The following is a 17,989-nucleotide window of genomic DNA, read 5'->3' as shown; positions in this document are numbered from 1 at the left end:
ACGCTGAAAAAAATCGGACCTTGATACTCTTACCCCCAAGACAGTTTCATTTCAATGTGCAAATCCATTGTACACGTGGAGAGTCATTTCTGAACATAATCCATTGCAAAGACATTATGCAAATTCTGTTTCTACCTATTTGTTATGCCATGTGCCTGTTCTTTGGGCATTTGGCGTATATTTAAATTTATTTGAATGGGTTAGCACATCAAGATGAAATCTACTGTGGGAAAAAATGTAGATTCTTTTGAGGGGATGAGATAGGTGGATCACAGCGCTTGTTATATGGGAATGCACATTTATTTGCTCAGATAAATCAATCTAATTAGATTAGTTAATTAGTTACTTGCTAGAGTCTAGTTGCATCGAAAATAGGCCACATAGAAAGGATTGTTGTCAGATTACCAAAGTTCCCAGTCTACTACCCAAGCAGTGACAACATTTGATAAAATTACTTTGTGCTTCCTTGCGTTATTCACAATTTTAGTTCCTGTTATTTAGTGTGTTAAATATTCCTATGCTTAACATCTCTCTTGGATCCTATAATATTCAGTATCCCTCAACATCATCTTCAACCTTCATCTCAGTGTGAGCTACTACCTCAACCCTGCTCTGATACTTAGGGCTAGATTTACTAAGCTGCGGGTTTCAAAAAGTGGGGATGTTGCCTATAGCAACCAATCAGATTCTAGCTGTCATCTTGTAGAATGTACTAAATAAATGAAAGCTAGAATCTGATTGGTTGCTATAGGCAACATCCCCACTTTTTCAAACCCGCAGCTTAGTAAATCTAGCTCTTAGTCCTTATTTTTTCATAGTGGTCCATCTCATCCTTATCTGGAAAGCAGCTTCTGAGGGATACACTTTAAAATTGGGTCATGAGTTTGATTCCCGACCATGGTCTTATTTGTATGGTATTTGTATGAGAGAGGCTGGCGCTGATGAAGGAAGGGCACAGAGGCTGGCATAAATGAGGGAAGAGCAGAGAGGCTGGCACAGATGAAGAAAGGGAAGAGAGGCTGGCACAGGTGGAAAGGGCAGACAGCAGTGAAGGGAATAAAGACTGTACACACAGAAAAGAATGATACTCCACAGAAAAGTAGAAAGTGTTTATCAATACATACGTAACTTAAGTCTCCATGTATAGGGGCAAGTCAGAGAGGTGATCAGTACCACAGTCCAGCAGAGGAGAAGTACAGGTAGTGGTCAGGATACAACCCTGCAAAAGCTATAGAAGCCGCTCCGCGGCTCCGGCCACATCCAACATGTATCCCCGCAGTCGGCTGACTGAGCGGCAGTATCAAGAGCATAGGGGACCATGAGCAGGAAACGCACCAATCACAGACAGTAATGCCCTGACATTGTGAGCTCCAACCAATCATAGCGAGAATCGCCTGACAAACTTGGTATTTTCATAGGCAACTGTCTTTGTAAAAAAAAATAAGCTTATCGTTATATCTTGCAGTACCAGAAGCGGCATATAAATCAGCTTAAAAACAACCATGCAATAACTCAAAAAGTGGTCACAAATCTCTTTCAAATACTGCCACACTCTGGTGATCAGTGGTGTAACTAGTAATTTGGGGCCCCATAGCAAAATTTTGCAAGGGCCCCTATGTACCTCCTAATGGTGAAAAACGCACATGTGTACTTTGGATTTTTACAGAGAAGGCAGCCCCAGCACCTGTGGGGCCCTCTGCAGCCTCAAACCCTGCACCTGTAGTAGTTTTGTCTTTGCTGGTGACATATATTATACAAACATTCCCTTATGTTTACATAAAGGTGATGATTACATTTTGGGAATTTCAGCCATTATGCCAAAATTTCAACGTCAATTCATGCTGAAAGGAAAAAATAAATATTTAACTTGATAAATTAAATTATTATTGAACGCTTTCTCCTCAACATAATAGTACATAGGCATTGTTTGCATTTCTGTTTGTAGTCATTTCTAATTATGCATTAGGATTAGGGAAATACAGGAACATTACAAAGAAGGATTTTGTGCATTAGCCAGGGTTGAGCCTGCTAAAATACTAGCAACACTTCAATACATCCCTCAGGAGTGCTCTGCAGAGACTGCAGACTAGAGGAAAGCCATGTGATGTGTTACTGCAACTGTAATGAGCAGTAAACCTCTAAACTCACATCAGACATTTTTTTCTGCCAGATCTGAGCAGTGCATTTTCAGCTCTGACAGAACAATAATTTACAATGTGGACAGTGCAGATCTTTAAACTATATAGTGAGGTATATATTAGCAGCCCTTTGTACAACAGCATACAGAAATTTCTTATACTTATGGTTGTAGTGCAATCAAGGCATTACTGACTTTGGAAAACTTTCAGCATTCACGTTTACATAAATAACCATGTACAGTATACTCTAGCTGCCAATATGGCTCAGGAGTTTCCCAACTTTGCGTCAACCGCCCTGCCAACCGCAGCTCTGCGCTTCCAGGTGCACTTAAAGGATCTCCTAAAACAAGCAGAATAGCGGTTAATGTGTGCAAACTGCCACTGATGAGCAGGGCAATGAATGGCAAAGGGGCAGCCTATCTCTTCAGAAGTGTACAACATTGGAAGTATATAATATGCCCCATTGTTGGTATACAGGGTGGATCATATACAGTGTTGCAGGCATACACTCTCGGTGATTGGTTATTACATCTTATCCGCTTCTACAGCGCAGTCACTATGAAGAGAAGTAAAGAAGCGAAAATAAGTGAGTGTCAGTAAACTCCATAGCAAATCCTGATTTTATCACTGAGAAATGAACACATCTGGGATTTTCCGCAGAGATTGTAACTCTTCTTTTATTACTGTTCATCTGGAAAGGGTTAGAAATACAAGTAAAATGTAAATATCAAATCAGAAAGTGGGTGGAGTTAAATCACGTGGTGTTACCAAGTTCTAAACATATACCTTGTACACCATCTAACCACTCTGGACTCATAGGGGTATATTCAATTCCGATCCGATCCGCGGTAACGCACGTTACCGCGGAAAATGCGCACTACTGCCGGTAATACGGTATCGCAATAGCGCAGATTTTTCATACGCAGCCCGAACATCCACGTTATTGCGGTACCGCGGATTAGGTTCGCGGCCATTCCGGCGCGATCCCGCGAATCGGGATCGGAATTGAATATGCCCCATAGAGTGCTGTGTCTGCATCCCTGTTCGGCACCCACAAGGAACCTTACAAGTGGTAAATAATCCTCCCTTTGTTCCCTCCTGGTAAGGTGATTCAGACCCCACTTGCATCACAATCCCCTCCTTTAAAGCCAATTTTGCTGAGTGTCGCTGCTTGATTGTAGCACACAAATACTTGATAGCTTATTTGTACACTGAAATATAAAGCTGATATTTGTGTACTACATGAAAAAACAGACAGTATTTAACTTATGTGCAAAATAGAAAACTGATTTTCACCCCTTGCATTTTAACATGGTTTTGTCCAGGAGACTTAAGTAAGAAATGTCTTGCCTAAAAGCGTAATGAATCAGGCCCTATGTCAGCAACTTTTTCACCTCATCAGATCCAACTCTGTCTAACCACGGCATCCATATACTAAGGACGCTATCTCCTTTGCAGTCAGTAATGTTCCTCATGTGTTGTATGAGGGCAGTTTTATACAGGGATTCCATGACTTTACCCGCTCCCCGATAGCTAAACATAAGGATTAAAAATAACCTATAGCGCTCGAATCACAGACCAACACAAAAACATAAACATAAAAGAACATCAAACAGAAAATAAAAAATATTAAATAATATATAAGTAAAAAAAATGCTAAACCATTCAGCCACAAGGCAGTGCCGCTTTAAATTTAAGCGCTGAAGGCGCCGAACTCGCGGGTGTTGAAGAACCCAGAGCTTCATACATTTACCCCCTGGACATCACCTTGCCAACATCTATGCTCCCAAAACAGGTCAGGCAGCTTTCTTTAACCACTTATTCTCCACATTGCATCAGGCATGCAAAGGTCTACTTTGCCTAGGGGGGGACTTTAACACTGTAATGTTACCCTACTTGAACAGGTCAGTCACTAGGTCCTCCCTCTCACCATCCCCTCACACAAAAACATTGCAAACACAAATGACCGAGACTGGTCTTTTCGACATCTGGCGAGCGTTTTACCTTACCTCTAGAGACTATACATTCTAATTCTTACCGCACAATTCCTACTTACAAATAGGCATGTTCTTGGGATGTACAAACGTTATCTAACACATAACATGGGTGGATATCACCCCTAACACCTGGTCTGACCACTCCATACTATCGGTGACGGTAGACCTCCTCCAGAGTCCCTGGGGAAGGACCTCCTGGGAAAAAAACAAACCATACTCAAATTGCCCCTCTTTAAGCAGAGTATTCTAGTGGCTATTATTGCTTATTTTAACCTAAATTCTACCCTGGATGTCCCCATGCCCATGATTCGGGAGGCCCGTAAGGCAGTGATTCAGGGGAGACATCATTAAATTCACCTGTCGTCACAGTTTTCTGGCCCAACTCCGGGATTTAGAAACTGTTCACAGTCCAATTACCGCTCACTGTTCCAACAAATACAAAAAGTTAAGGGGGAAATCCAGGTGATCCTAGTGGAATACACGAAACGCCAATTACATTGGCTCAACCAAACCTTCTATGAGAAGAGAAATATAACAGATTTGTTGTTGGCTAAGAGACAAAATACTAGCAACCCGCCTTAACACACATATGACATCCTTAATCTTCCCCGACCAGATAGGCTTTGTCCCTACCAGGCAATCCCTGGATAATACGAAATGGATAGCTATTATCGCACAAATGTAAACAAATATAGAATTCTAGTGGTCCTGGCGCTGGATGCATTTTGATAGGCTCTCTTGGCCTTTCATGTTTTGCATCCTTAGACATCCAGATGTAAGCAGGATTCAAATAGGACCACGCCACTTCAAACTGTCACTGTTTAACTCCTTAATCTTGCTTCCTAATTTGCTCACATAGTTAGCGGATTATGGTTCGGTCTCAGACTATAAAATCAACAATTCAAAACCGAAAGCTCTAGCCCTCCAAGTTCCAGGCCCTGATAATGCCATGCTTGAATCCAAATTTCCCTTCCAATGGCACCCTCAGTCCCTGTGATATTTTGGGGTCCACATCACTAGAGAGTATAAATATCTCTCTAAGTGAACTACACATCACTCCTCAATTCTGTTAAACTCGACTTTCTCAACAGGGACCCTTTCTATATATCGTGGTTTCTTAGGATCAGCGTAATAAAGATTAAGGTCTTGCAACAGGTCTTATACCTGTTCCAGACATTTCCCATCTCGCTCCCAGGTACATTCTTGGCTACTTTACAAATGAACTGCAGTAAATTTATCTGGCAGTTCAAGAAATCACACTCTTGTCTTGCTATATCCACCTGCTGTTTGAACGTTTCTATCAGGCAGTTAACGTCAGCCACGTAATCTCCTGGGAAATGACCACAGGGATCAAGACATGGGTGGACATGGAAACTGCACTTACACCTGCTCACATCCAGAAGTTCCTCCCATGGCTTCCTCGGAACCAAAGACCAGCCTCGGTCTTCGGCATATTCCAGTGTTCCCAGCAGGGAACTCTACCTCATACGCCTCACCTTGGCAACAAGCGGGCATCACCCAGTTTCACCACATCTCAGGGAAATTTGTCCTGCTCATATTCCAGGACCTGAGTGAGAAAACGGGCCTCCCCCCATCCATGCATTTCTCCTATGTGCAGCTACTGGGGTTCATCCAGGCTCACTGTAAGGCGGCCAAACTTCGGAAACCCACGGCATTTGAGAGGTTATGTATGTACCGAGTGGGATTCCCGGGTCTGGTTTCACTCATTTACTACTCCACGTGAGGACGTGCCCTTAAAGCCGTTTTAGGAAGTATGGGAGTCCAATACCCAGAGGACACTGGACCAGGAGTCATAGGTAATTAGCAATCTAATCTGATATGTAGAATAGAAGAAGTCAAGAACTGGGCACAGTCAAGTAATATTGTGCAATATGTACATCATGGTCCTCCTGTTTTAGTAAAATAAAATGTGCTGAACCTTAAAATTATATTACATGCTCAATTATTTCATTTAGTTCTCATTTTTTTTAAAGTGTTTATAAAAATATGTCTACAAACTAAGCAGTAAGTACAGAGGAACAAAGATAAGCAGATAAATAAAATGTCACATGCTGGACCCTTCGGCTTACATGTTGGGATTTGACGCACTTACCTGTATGCTGGTGGACTCCCTGGGCGTCCATCCCAATGCAGGGTGCCATCTTCAATTAGGGTTTTTTATGTCCTCCACTAAGCTGCCATAGGCTGATTAGTTCCCACTCCCCTCTTCTCCTTCAACTATTTAAAGCACCTGTTCCTTTCAGATAGTTCCAGATCTTGAAGTCCTTTAAATCCTTTGACCCATTCAGTTCGGGGACAGTTTGGCTCCCAAAATCCTGGTGTTCTGTTTCCTGATCTTGTGTTTTCCTGGCTGTTCCTTGTGTCCAGTAAATCTGCACCTGGATCTCCTCTGCTTATCCAGATTCTTGGCTACTGATACCGACGCTGTCCATTTAATGAGCTCTGACTCTGCCGCTGCTGTCCCTCTACAGTATACTGCTGCTGATCCTCTCCAGTGTATTGCTGCTAACCCTCTCCAATTTACTGCTGCTGTCCCTCTCCAATGTGTCACACATGCTGCCTAATGGGTACCTACTCGGTGTATCTTCTATTTTCAAAGGAAAATGTAATTGATGTAGACATCTTCGGTGAGGATGTTGACGAGGGTGATGATTTATCACAATTGAGGAAGATAATCACTATTATCCAAATGCCTATGATTCATTTGTTAACATCTCTATCTATTCTCCAGTTGAACAAGCAACAACCAAAATGTTGGCTTTTGTGCTAGCCCAAACGAATTAAGCACTTAAGCCACAAAAGGGACGGTTGCTGTCGCTAAAGTGCTTGGTTATCTTATATGCATGTCATTTTCAACATATGGGTGGGTGGTTGGCCCCAAGGACTATGCCATCTTGCACTATTTAACATTGTACCCTTGGTCTCTCAAACTTTTTGGATACATTGCTTGAATACATTAAAACCGGAAGGACTAAATGAATATACAGATTTCTAGTTTGATTAAACTGAAGATATTATAATCTAAAACAATGTAACTATCTGATTCTTTTTGTTTCTTTTAAGTTATTTTGATATTAATATTTTATTTGACCAGGTTTTATTGTTTATAAATATAAAAAAAATGTATTAGCATAAAAATTTGTTTGTGATTTTGGGATTATAACCCTGGACTAGAGCTGTGGAAGTCTGGTGCTCTATTATATGAACCATGAGAGAAACAGCTTGAAATTGATGCATTTTTGCATATAAATGGTTATAATCTTTTGATAGATATCATATGAAGAGTAATTGTTGATGATTTTATAGTATCTTTATAAGGTTTTTACTATTATGTTTAGAATATAAGAAACATTGGTATTGATATCCATTGATATGTTCATTAATTTATTTATTCATTTAAGGATATAATGTTGCTTGAAAAGATCGCATTCCTTCCTTTACCCTAGGCTGGTAGATAATGATGAACACTCCTGAGATTAATTAAGCAATCATGATCTGAACACGAAGATGGTTTAAAACCAAAACCACATCCAAAACCAAAACAAGGGGGTCAGCACACATTTCTAACAATTATGCCAAATGAATGGACAATCTGAAAAAGTGCAATCAGAATATCTTTGCTTTGATGGGAATTAGCTATGTATCCATTTAAAATCTCTATGGGATCTTAACTGAAAGTACAGTAATCTTGAAGACATAGCCAGATTATCCAATAGGCTGGCTAGATTGCAGTATAAGGCAATAGATTATAGTGGTTTGGTTGATTTCCAGTTAACAATTTTAAAAGGCAAGTGGTTATTTCTAAAAGCCTTTCATATTTATATTGTTGACGGGGATGTTTATATATCTTTCTTCAAAACATTAATCATTTGAATAGTTTATGCATGTATTCTGATCTGAAATTTACATCTGGCGATAATGGAGTGGTTAGGGTGGGAATAGTATCAATGCGCCCCACACCCTGCACCAACTGATTGCTGATGCAGGCCAATGCTGTGGTCTCCAGGAAGCCAGGGGACAAATGCTTGTCCCCCTAGCATGTGTGTGGTGGTCTCTCAGCTTGTCCTTGAGGCGACACTTAAAGTCTTGCCATCTGTGTGAAATGTTGAAAGCGAAGAATATTGCAATGTATGTTTTAAATAACAATTCACTAATTATGGATAAAAAGGGCTGGCTACGAAATTCCAATGGAAGAAATACCAACACTTATCCTTCAGACATGAAAATGCCGACAGGCTAAATGCTGGTATTTCAATTTTCCAGACACTATTAAAATATCGACATTGTGATTGCTGACAGTGAAAATGCCGGAGCTGTCGACAGTAAACAATCTTAAAAATAAATAAATAAATGTACAAAAAAAAAAGTCCCCCTCCCTTATCCCACATCCCCAGTCATATTAACTTTAGTGCTGCCAGTCTAGTGCTGGGGGAGAAAAACAGCATGAGGTTCCCCTGATTCTCAACCGACCAGCGAGAGAGAGAGAGAGAGAGAGAGAGAGAGAGACGAGCAGACGATACAGGTTTGGGGGAAGTAGAGAGATAATATGGCTATAATATTATAAGGAGAAATAGATAGCAATAGAAATAAGATTAAGAGCTGATGAATTAAAGAAAGACATTAGAAATAGAGTTTAAAAAGAGAGAGAATAGAGTAAAAATAAGAAATAAAGTATTTCAAATACTGTTACAGAGAGAGACAGAAGACACAGAGACAGTTACAGAATCCCTGTCAGAAGCCAGTTGGTTAATGGCTGCCAGGCAGCCAAACACTAGTGATATGGCAGTTTTTTGGTCAGTAGAAGACTAATAACTGTTAGCTACTTTATTAATATTGAGTTCAATAGCCAAGCAATTAATAATTGATGTCAAATAATCGTAAGTTGCTGTCAGAAAGCCAACTAGTTCAATAGAAGAAAATTGGGTAGACAAAATGTATACAGTAAGATTATTAGCAGTCATATAAAGCTCACTTCTAGTCATCAACATTCAGGGACTAATTAAGGGTTCAGGCCGACCTAGGTTAATACGTTCCTAGCGCCCCCTTGCTTTCCACGCCAGGCTAATATGCTGTAGGTAAAAATGAACTTGTCCTTCACTTAAAATCTGACTTCCTTGACCCCCTCACCCACCAAGTTTATTTCTCATGTTTTCAAATTCAGCTCCACTTGACTTTTAAAAAAGGTGATGGCAATTTTTGTCACTAATTTAATTTTCATTAAAATCCGAATAGCATAGCAGAATGACATGAACGAGCACTACTGAGGGTGAAGATGTGAAGGCGGAGGGGGCTGTCATGCCTGTCGCCATCCTTGTCTCTCCTATTTGCTTAACCTCAAGGGCCTGCCCAAGTATGACTCATTGTCCTCAACCTTTACCATGGTAATACATCAAGATTATTCTCTTATATTTTAAAATGAATTGCTGTTTATAACTCTCCATGTTACAATTTTGCCCCCCCCCCCAAAAAGTCTTGTGCCCTAGGCTGTAGCCTATTCAGGTTATTGGATAATCAGGCCCTATCAACATTACAACTATATCTTGGCTAGGTGAACAGTTACTTAAAAAGACTCTGCATTTCAGAGATATTTAAACTACATAACTACAATGACTATAGCAAAAAACACTAACATAGTTTACAAGGAACCCTAAATGGTGACTGTATGGTTTATTCACAGAAAAGTCACAATAAATGTACTTATAATAAATAGAGACACATTCTGGACCTAAGGTCCAATGGTGTGTTGTAATATATATTTCATTCATTAGCGGTAAAAAGTATTGTGAAGAAACCTAATGTACAATTAGCATAATTAACACTTTTTAAAGTTATTTTTTAATTCAAAAGGTGGTAACATATCATGTGGCAAAGTATATAGATTGTTCTTCTAAGTTGTTTATTGAGGAGTTTGCAGGGGTACTCCATGTCCCCTTTCCTAATAATCACTCTCCTCCAATGCATTTTGCTTATTTTTTTTTGCTCAGTGCTATTGCTTCTTTAAAGTTTACTTTACCTTATTATAGTAAGAATGTAAGTCACCGAAAGAAACAAAAAAATAAATACAATTGCTATATCGGGAAAGTCTCCTTGATTAGAGCATTCAGGTGGAACTTATGTGAACAAAATGCCAATAAAAATTGGCATTAATAGTTACAGGTTGTGACCCAAAAATGATTCCCATGTCATTTAATATGGATTTAGCCACTGTGACATCAAATGATATATTATATTGATCTTTTTTTATCAGAGTGTGATTTTCCCCTTTCAAAATATTCAAGGAAAACAATGCAACATGTTATTTTTTAATTTTGTCCCATTATGTACTGATATTACATGTAAATGGAATCATTGGTTCTGCAACATGTTGTTAGGAACTATTCCAGCCGCCACAACACAACCCGGAGTCTACTCTGTCAGTCAGGTGTTCACTGGAGCCCCTGATGGTGGGGACAGACTGGGCTGCAGACTGACAGAGGGTCGTGAAGTGTGTACCGGCTGGGGAGAACCCAGGCAAGAAGAGTCAGGTCCACGCAGAGGTCAAAAGGCCGGCAGCAGGTATCAGTATCGATGAACAAGCTGAGGTCAGAGGTCACATGCAGAGAAGCGGAACGGGTAAACGAGCCAAGGATCAGGGTCACAGGAAACACAAGCGAAGTCCAATACAAAGCCAAGGGTCAAACACGGGTAGTCAAAACGTAGGTAACAGGATACAGGAACTGGAACAAGCAGGTCAGCAGACTGGAGCACAGAAGCTATAACCGGCAATGAGGCAGCAGACCTCATTGCCTTAAATACAGACACAGACCAATCAGCAGTTGAACACACTCCTGCAGGCTAATTTACTAGTATCCAGCAGGGCCAATCAGGGCTTGCCCCTGACCTACACAGTTGCAGGCTAATGCCTGTTAATAAGCCTAATCAGCCCACAGGCTGCCTGCTATGCGCATGCGCCCGGCTACCAGCACCGCCGGGACGCAGCGCTAGTGTACTAGCGTCTGGCCGTTGCCCTGGTGATGGCCGGACAGGAAGAGGAAATGACGTCCCGGTCGTCAAGGTGACGGCCGGGACGCTGGGGCGCATGAGAAGCGAGCCGCGGCGGCTGTGAGTACCGCCGCGGCTCGTGACAGTACCCCCCCTTGAGGAGGGGTCAAGGGACCCCGACACCCAGGTTTTCTTGGAAATTTCCTGAAGAATTCCTTCAATTGTTTGGGAGCATGGAGTTGTCTCCGCGGAACCCAAGAGCGTTCTTTTAACCCGCGGTTCCTCCACTGTACCAAAAAATGCACCTGTCCTTGCACTTTTTTGGAATCCAAGATTTTCTGAACACTGTACCTCTGTGGCTTGCCTGAAGACTGGGCTTGAGCTGGATAAAGAACTGGTTTTAACAGAGAACAATGAAATGTGTTTGGAATTCTTAACGAGCCCGGAATTTTTAACCTAAATGCAACAGAGTTCACCTGCTTGATGATGGAAAACGGCCCGATGAATTTAGGGCTCAACTTCTTGCAAGGTTGCTTCAGCCTGATATATTTTGTAGACAGCCAGACTTTCTGGCCAACCTTAAGAGAGCAGATGGTACGGTGTCGGTCCAAATTTTTTTTTGCAACAAGTGAGGCTTGTCTTAAAGATGAGTGCACTTTCTTCCAGATAACTCTGAGATCCCTGGCAGTGGAACGGATCTCCTGGATACCAACGGACTGGAGAGAATACAAAGAGTTCGATCTGGGGTGAAAACCATAATTGCAAAAAAACTGAGAGGTTTTGGTGGAGGAGTGACAGGAGTTGTTACAGGCAAATTCCGCCCAGGGCAACAAGGAGGACCAGTTGTCATGGAACTCCGACGTGTAGCATCGCAAGAACTTCTCCAAAGACTAGTTAACCCTTTCCGTCTGCCCATTTGACTGAGGGTGGTACGCTGATGACAAACTAATCTTGATTCCCAGGAGGGTACAGAATGATCTCCAGAACTGCGCAATGAACTGAGAACCCTGATCGGAGACAATGTCTGTAGGGAGTCCATGGAGGCGAAAAATGTGTTGAATGAACAGGACGGCCAAATCTCGAGCAGAAGGAAGCCTGGCTAGTGGAATGAAATGTGCCATCTTGCTAAACCGGTCTATCACAACCCAAATGGTATTGTGTCCTGCAGAGGGTGGTAGATCAACTATAAAGTCCATGCATAGATGTGTCCAAGGTTTAGCAGGAGCGGCTAACGGAACTAACTGCCCTACCGGGCGAGTCCTGGGAACCTTGTTCCTGGCACAAACTTCACAGGACAGGACGTGACTTTTGACGTCGGCAGACAGAGACGGCCACCATACGGTACGGGAAAGTATCTCTAGTGTTTTGTAGATGCCAGGATGTCCAGCAGTCCGACTGTTGTGTGCTTCAGCAAGAACTGTCTTCCTTAAATGAACTGGGACAAACAACCGTCCTACCGGAGTGTTGTCAGGAGCCAACTTCTGAAACCTTTGTAAGGTATAGCTCAGATCTTGAGTTAATCCGGCATGGACCATGGATACAGGAACAATAGGCTCTGGGTTAGTGACTGGGGCATGATGTGCCAGAAAACTTCTAGACAGGGCGTCCGCTTGAATATTTTTAGAACCAGGACGATAAGTGATAATAAAGTTAAATCGGGTGAAGAACAGTGACCACCGAGCCTGACGGGGTTTAGACGTTTAGCTGACTGAATATACTGCAGATTCTTATGATCCGTTATAACGGAGATCTGGTATGCAGCGCCTTCCAACCAGTGTCGCCATTCCTCAAAGGCCCATTTAATTGCTAGCAATTCTCGATTTCCCACGTCATAATTGGTCTCCGCTGAGGAGAATTGGCGGGAAAAAAAGGCACATGGATGCAAGCGGTGAGTCTGAGGATCCTTTTGTGACAAGATAGCTCCAGCACCGACGTCAGAAGCATCTACCTCGAGAATAAATGGTACCTCTGGGTCCGGGTGTCTGAGGACCTGAGCGGACACAAAAGCTTCCTTTAAGGTTTTAAATGCATTTATTGCTTGCCGTGACCAAACAGCCGGATCACCCCCTTTGCGGGTCAAGGAAACGATAGGAGCCACGGTGTCAGCAAAACCGCCAATAAATCTCCTGTAATATTTGGCAAATCCTAGGAATCTCTGGACCGCCTTGAGGTTATTGGGTTGTACCCAATCCAGGATTGCCTGGACCTTGATGGGGTCCATGGAGAAACCCTCTGAAGAGATTATATAGCCAAGAAAGGATACCTTCTTAACCTCAAACTCACATTTTTCGAGTTTCGCGTAGAGATGATGTTCCCGTAGTTTCTGTAGGACTTGTCTGACATGACTCCGATGTGCCGGCAATGAATTGGAATATATGAGAATGTCATCTAAGTAGACAACAACAAAGTGTCCCAGGAACTCACGTAACACCTCATTAATCAAATCCTGGAACACAGCAGGAGCGTTACTAAGGCCAAACGGCATGACCAAGTATTCGTAGTGGCCCGAGAGCGTGCTGAACGCCGTCTTCCACTCATCACCTGCTCTAATGCGTATGAGTGTCAGGCGCCGTCCGCACGGCCGCCTGACTGCCTGACCGCGCGTCTGGTTGCTATGCAACCAGACGCATCACTTCCGGATTCCCCCTGCCTGACCCCTTGCTGTATGACGCGCCCCGTTGCTAGGCAACGGGACGCTATGTAGGATTCCCGGCGGCAGGTATGACAGCGCTGCAGCGCTGATGCTGATTGGACCTCCACACTATTTAAACCTCTCCCTGCCCTCTAATCAGTGCCAGAGTATCAGGTCTTCCTGTCTCCAGCGTTTGTGTGTTCCAGTTGCTGTATTTGTCCCTGTCTTTCCTCGTGCTGCTTGTGACCCTTTTGACCCGGACCGTTTGACCACCCCTATCTGGATTCTGCCTTTGTACTGCACTCCCTGAACGTTACCGACCCGGCTTGCCTCACCATTCTTCTGGATTTCCCTTTGTACCTCCTCTACCTGAACGTTGCTGAACCGGCCTGTCTGACAACCCCTTGTATCTCGCTGTGGACTCTAGGAAGGACCGCGACCTGCGTGTCCCTGCAGCGGAGTCCATACTTCCTTGCGGGGGTTCCTGGTGAATACCAGGGGCACGTTAGACTCCGCGCCTTCCTCTGAGTTGCGCCAACAACAGCAGGTACTTTCTACCAGTCATACACCCACTATCAGTCGTGACAGTATACTCTGGCGATGACAACGGAGGGGTCTGGTGAACCGTCTGCTCGTGACCTACTCCTGCATTTGGCTCAACGAGTGGAGCAACAAGAAGCAGCCCAAGCGCATCTTCTACAATGTGTCCAAGGGATTGCTTCCCGCTTCGATACATTTCAGAATGCTGCACCCGCTACACCAGCCATAACCTCTGCGGCATCCACAGCATCCAGTGTGGTTACGGTCTCTACAGCGGCCTCCGGTGTACGCATCCCGACACCCGAAAAGTTTGACGTTGATCCCAAGAAGTGCAGGGGCTTTTTGAACCAATGTGCCATTCAATTTGAGTGCAACCCAGGGGCCTTTTCTTCAGAACGCACCAAAGTAGCCTTTCTCATCTCCCTCCTCAGTGGTCAAGCCCTTGCCTGGGCCTCACCTTTATGGGAACAAGGGGGTCCACTTCTTAATAACTCCAACTCTTTCATTGAAGCTTTCAGGAAAGTCTTCGATGATCCCGGAAGAGTTGCTTCTGCAGCTACCAGCTTGTTAAACCTCCGCCAAGGTGACCTGTCCGTGGGGCAATACGCAGTTCAATTTCGAACCCTGGCTTCCGAGTTAAAATGGAATAACGAAGCACTGGTGGCAACCTTTTGGCAAGGTCTGGTGGACCGGATTAAGGATGAGCTAATTTCCAGAGAACTCCCGGCTGAGTTAGATTCTCTCATCTCCATGTGCATCAAGGTGGATTTGCGCTACCAAGAGCGCACGCAAGAACGCTCTCCCGGCAAACGGTTCATACCACGGCTAGCACCCCAGTTCCAAAATCCCATCCTCCCAGTGGACGAGCCAATGCAAGTAGGCCGCTCTAAATTATCCCTTGAAGAGAGGGAGAGACGCTTCAAACAACGCCTGTGTCTGTATTGCGGAGACCCGGGACACCTGCTAAGAGTTTGTCCCAAGAAACCGGGAAACTCTTCCTCCTTAACGGTGGCGGGGAGGCCGTTTTAGGAGAATCCACAGTTGCTCCCTATTCTAAAGAAAATTCCCCAGAATTTCAGATGGCTGTCATCCTGAGCACCCCCAAGGGTACCTTTTCCACCACGGCCTTTGTGGACTCCGGCTCCTCCGGGAACTTAATTTCGGCAGATCTAGCTTCGCAGCTCCAAATACCTCTAAACCCATTGCCCCAACCGTTATCTCTGACGGCAGTCGACGGAAGTCGTGTCACTCACGGCTCCATCTCCTCCGTGACGTCTCCTGTTCGGTTGAGGGTAGGAGTACTTCATAGCGAAATGATCCAACTTTTGGTGTTGCCGAGGTCCATTAATCCCCTCATCTTGGGGCTACCGTGGCTGAGAAAACATTCTCCTCAGATGGATTGGGACCACGCTCAAGTCATGTCGTGGGGTTCAGGATGTCGCTTTGAATGTCTGTCTAGAGTCTTGCCTCCAAAATGTCAAGTAATGGCTCATTCCGAGCTAACCCACCTTCCTGAGGCCTATATAGAATTCCAAGATGTATTCAGTAAAGTGGAAGCGGAGATCTTGCCTCCTCATCGTCCCTGGGATTGTGCTATTGTTTTATCTCCTGACCAACCCATCCCCAAAGGAAGGACCTACCCTTTATCTCGTCCAGAGACGTCAGCCATGTCTCAATATATTTCAGAAAACCTGAGACGGGGATTTATCCGCAAATCCACTTCCCCAGCGGGTGCAGGGTTTTTTTTTGTTAAGAAGAAGGATGGGTCTCTTCGGCCTTGTATTGATTATCGTCCTCTCAACCGCATCACTGTCAAGAATCGATATCCACTACCCCTCATCTCCGACCTCTTTGACAAACTCAGTGGATCTCAAATCTTTTCCAAACTAGATCTCCGTGGGGCCTATAATTTGATTCGCATCAAAGAAGGAGACGAATGGAAAACGGCCTTTAACACCAGAGATGGACATTTCGAGTACCTGGTGATGCCCTTCGGCCTCTGCAACGCCCCAGCCATCTTCCAAACCTTTGTTAACGATATCTTCCATGACCTGTTGTACACTTCTGTGGTAGTGTATTTAGACGATATATTAATATTTTCTAAAGATCTGAAGACTCATCGGGAACAAGTAAAGGAGGTCTTACGTAGACTCCGGAAACATCACCTCTACTGCAAGCTGGAGAAATGTGTGTTTGAGATTAGCCAGGTACCTTTTCTTGGTTTCATTGTGTCGGGTCAAGGTCTTTGTATGGATCCCACCAAGGTGTCAGCTATTCTGGACTGGCCTCAGCCACAAGGCCTTAAAGCTATTCAAAGGTTCATCGGCTTTGCAAACTATTATCGCCAATTTATTCAGGGATTCTCCACCATTATAGCCCCCATTACAGCTTTAACCAGGAAGACTGCCAACCCCAGGGTTTGGTCCTCGGAAGCCATGTCTGCCTTCATAATGTTAAAGAAAGCATTTTCTTCAGCCCCAGTTCTGTCCCAGCCAGACCAAGAACGACCTTTCTTCTTAGAGGTAGATGCATCCTCTGTAGGCATTGGGGCGGTGCTTTTTCAAGAGTCTCCGGCTGGCTCACACAACCCGTGTGGGTTTTTCTCCAGACGATTTCTTCCTAGTGAATGTAATTATGGAATAGGGGACAAGGAGTTACTGGCCATCAAGGCGGCTCTGGAGGAATGGCGACATCTGTTGGAGGGGGCTATATTTCCTGTTACTGTGTTTACCGACCATCGGAACCTAGTGTTCATTCAAGAGGCTCGTTGCCTTAATCCTCGGCAAGCCCGCTGGGCATCCTTCTTCGCTCGATTTAACATGAAGCTCACATTCTGCCCGGGAGCCAAGAACGGACGTGCCGATGCATTATCTCGCTCATTTGACGATTCCGATCGTTTAAGACCGTTGGTTCCTCAGCATATTATTGATCCTGCTAATATCGTAGCTCTTACTAGGACCAAAACGTCCTCTCATCCTCCAGGCCGGTCATTCGTGGAACCCCATCTCCGGCTCAAGACCCTGCAGTGGGCTCATTCATCCCGCATTGCCGGCCATGCTGGAATAAAGAAGACAACATCGCTGCTTTGCCGACGCTTCTGGTGGCCTAATGTACGTGCCGATATTGGTAAATTTATTGCTTCCTGCACTACTTGTGCTCAACACAAAACTTGTAGAAGAGTTCCGGCAGGCCTTCTTCGTCCACTCCCTATCCCCGATGCTCCTTGGGAAAGTGTGGCCATGGATTTTATCACGGACCTACCCCTCAGTGCAGGGTTTACCACTATCTGGGTGGTTATTGATCGATTTTCGAAGATGGCACATTTTATTCCTCTAACTGGACTGCCCACGGCCAGTCGTTTGGCAGATATCTTCATCAAAGAGATATTCAGATTACATGGTTGCCCGAAGGAGATCATTTCGGACCGTGGAGTCCAATTCACATCCCATTTCTGGAGAACCTTTTGTAAGAGATTGAACATAGAATTGAAATTCTCTTCGGGATATCATCCGCAAACCAACGGACAGACGGAGCGAATCAATCAAGATCTCGAGACATTCCTCCGCTGTTTTACCTCCGACAACCAGAATAAATGGTCTCAATTCCTTCCTTGGGCGGAGTTCTCCCATAATCAACACATTCATGAGTCTACCGGATTCTCCCCTTTCTTTATTGTATAT

This window comes from Mixophyes fleayi, chromosome 2 (genome assembly GCF_038048845.1).
Source record: "Mixophyes fleayi isolate aMixFle1 chromosome 2, aMixFle1.hap1, whole genome shotgun sequence".
NCBI lineage: Eukaryota > Metazoa > Chordata > Amphibia > Anura > Limnodynastidae > Mixophyes > Mixophyes fleayi.
This window is presented reverse-complemented; position numbering follows the sequence as displayed.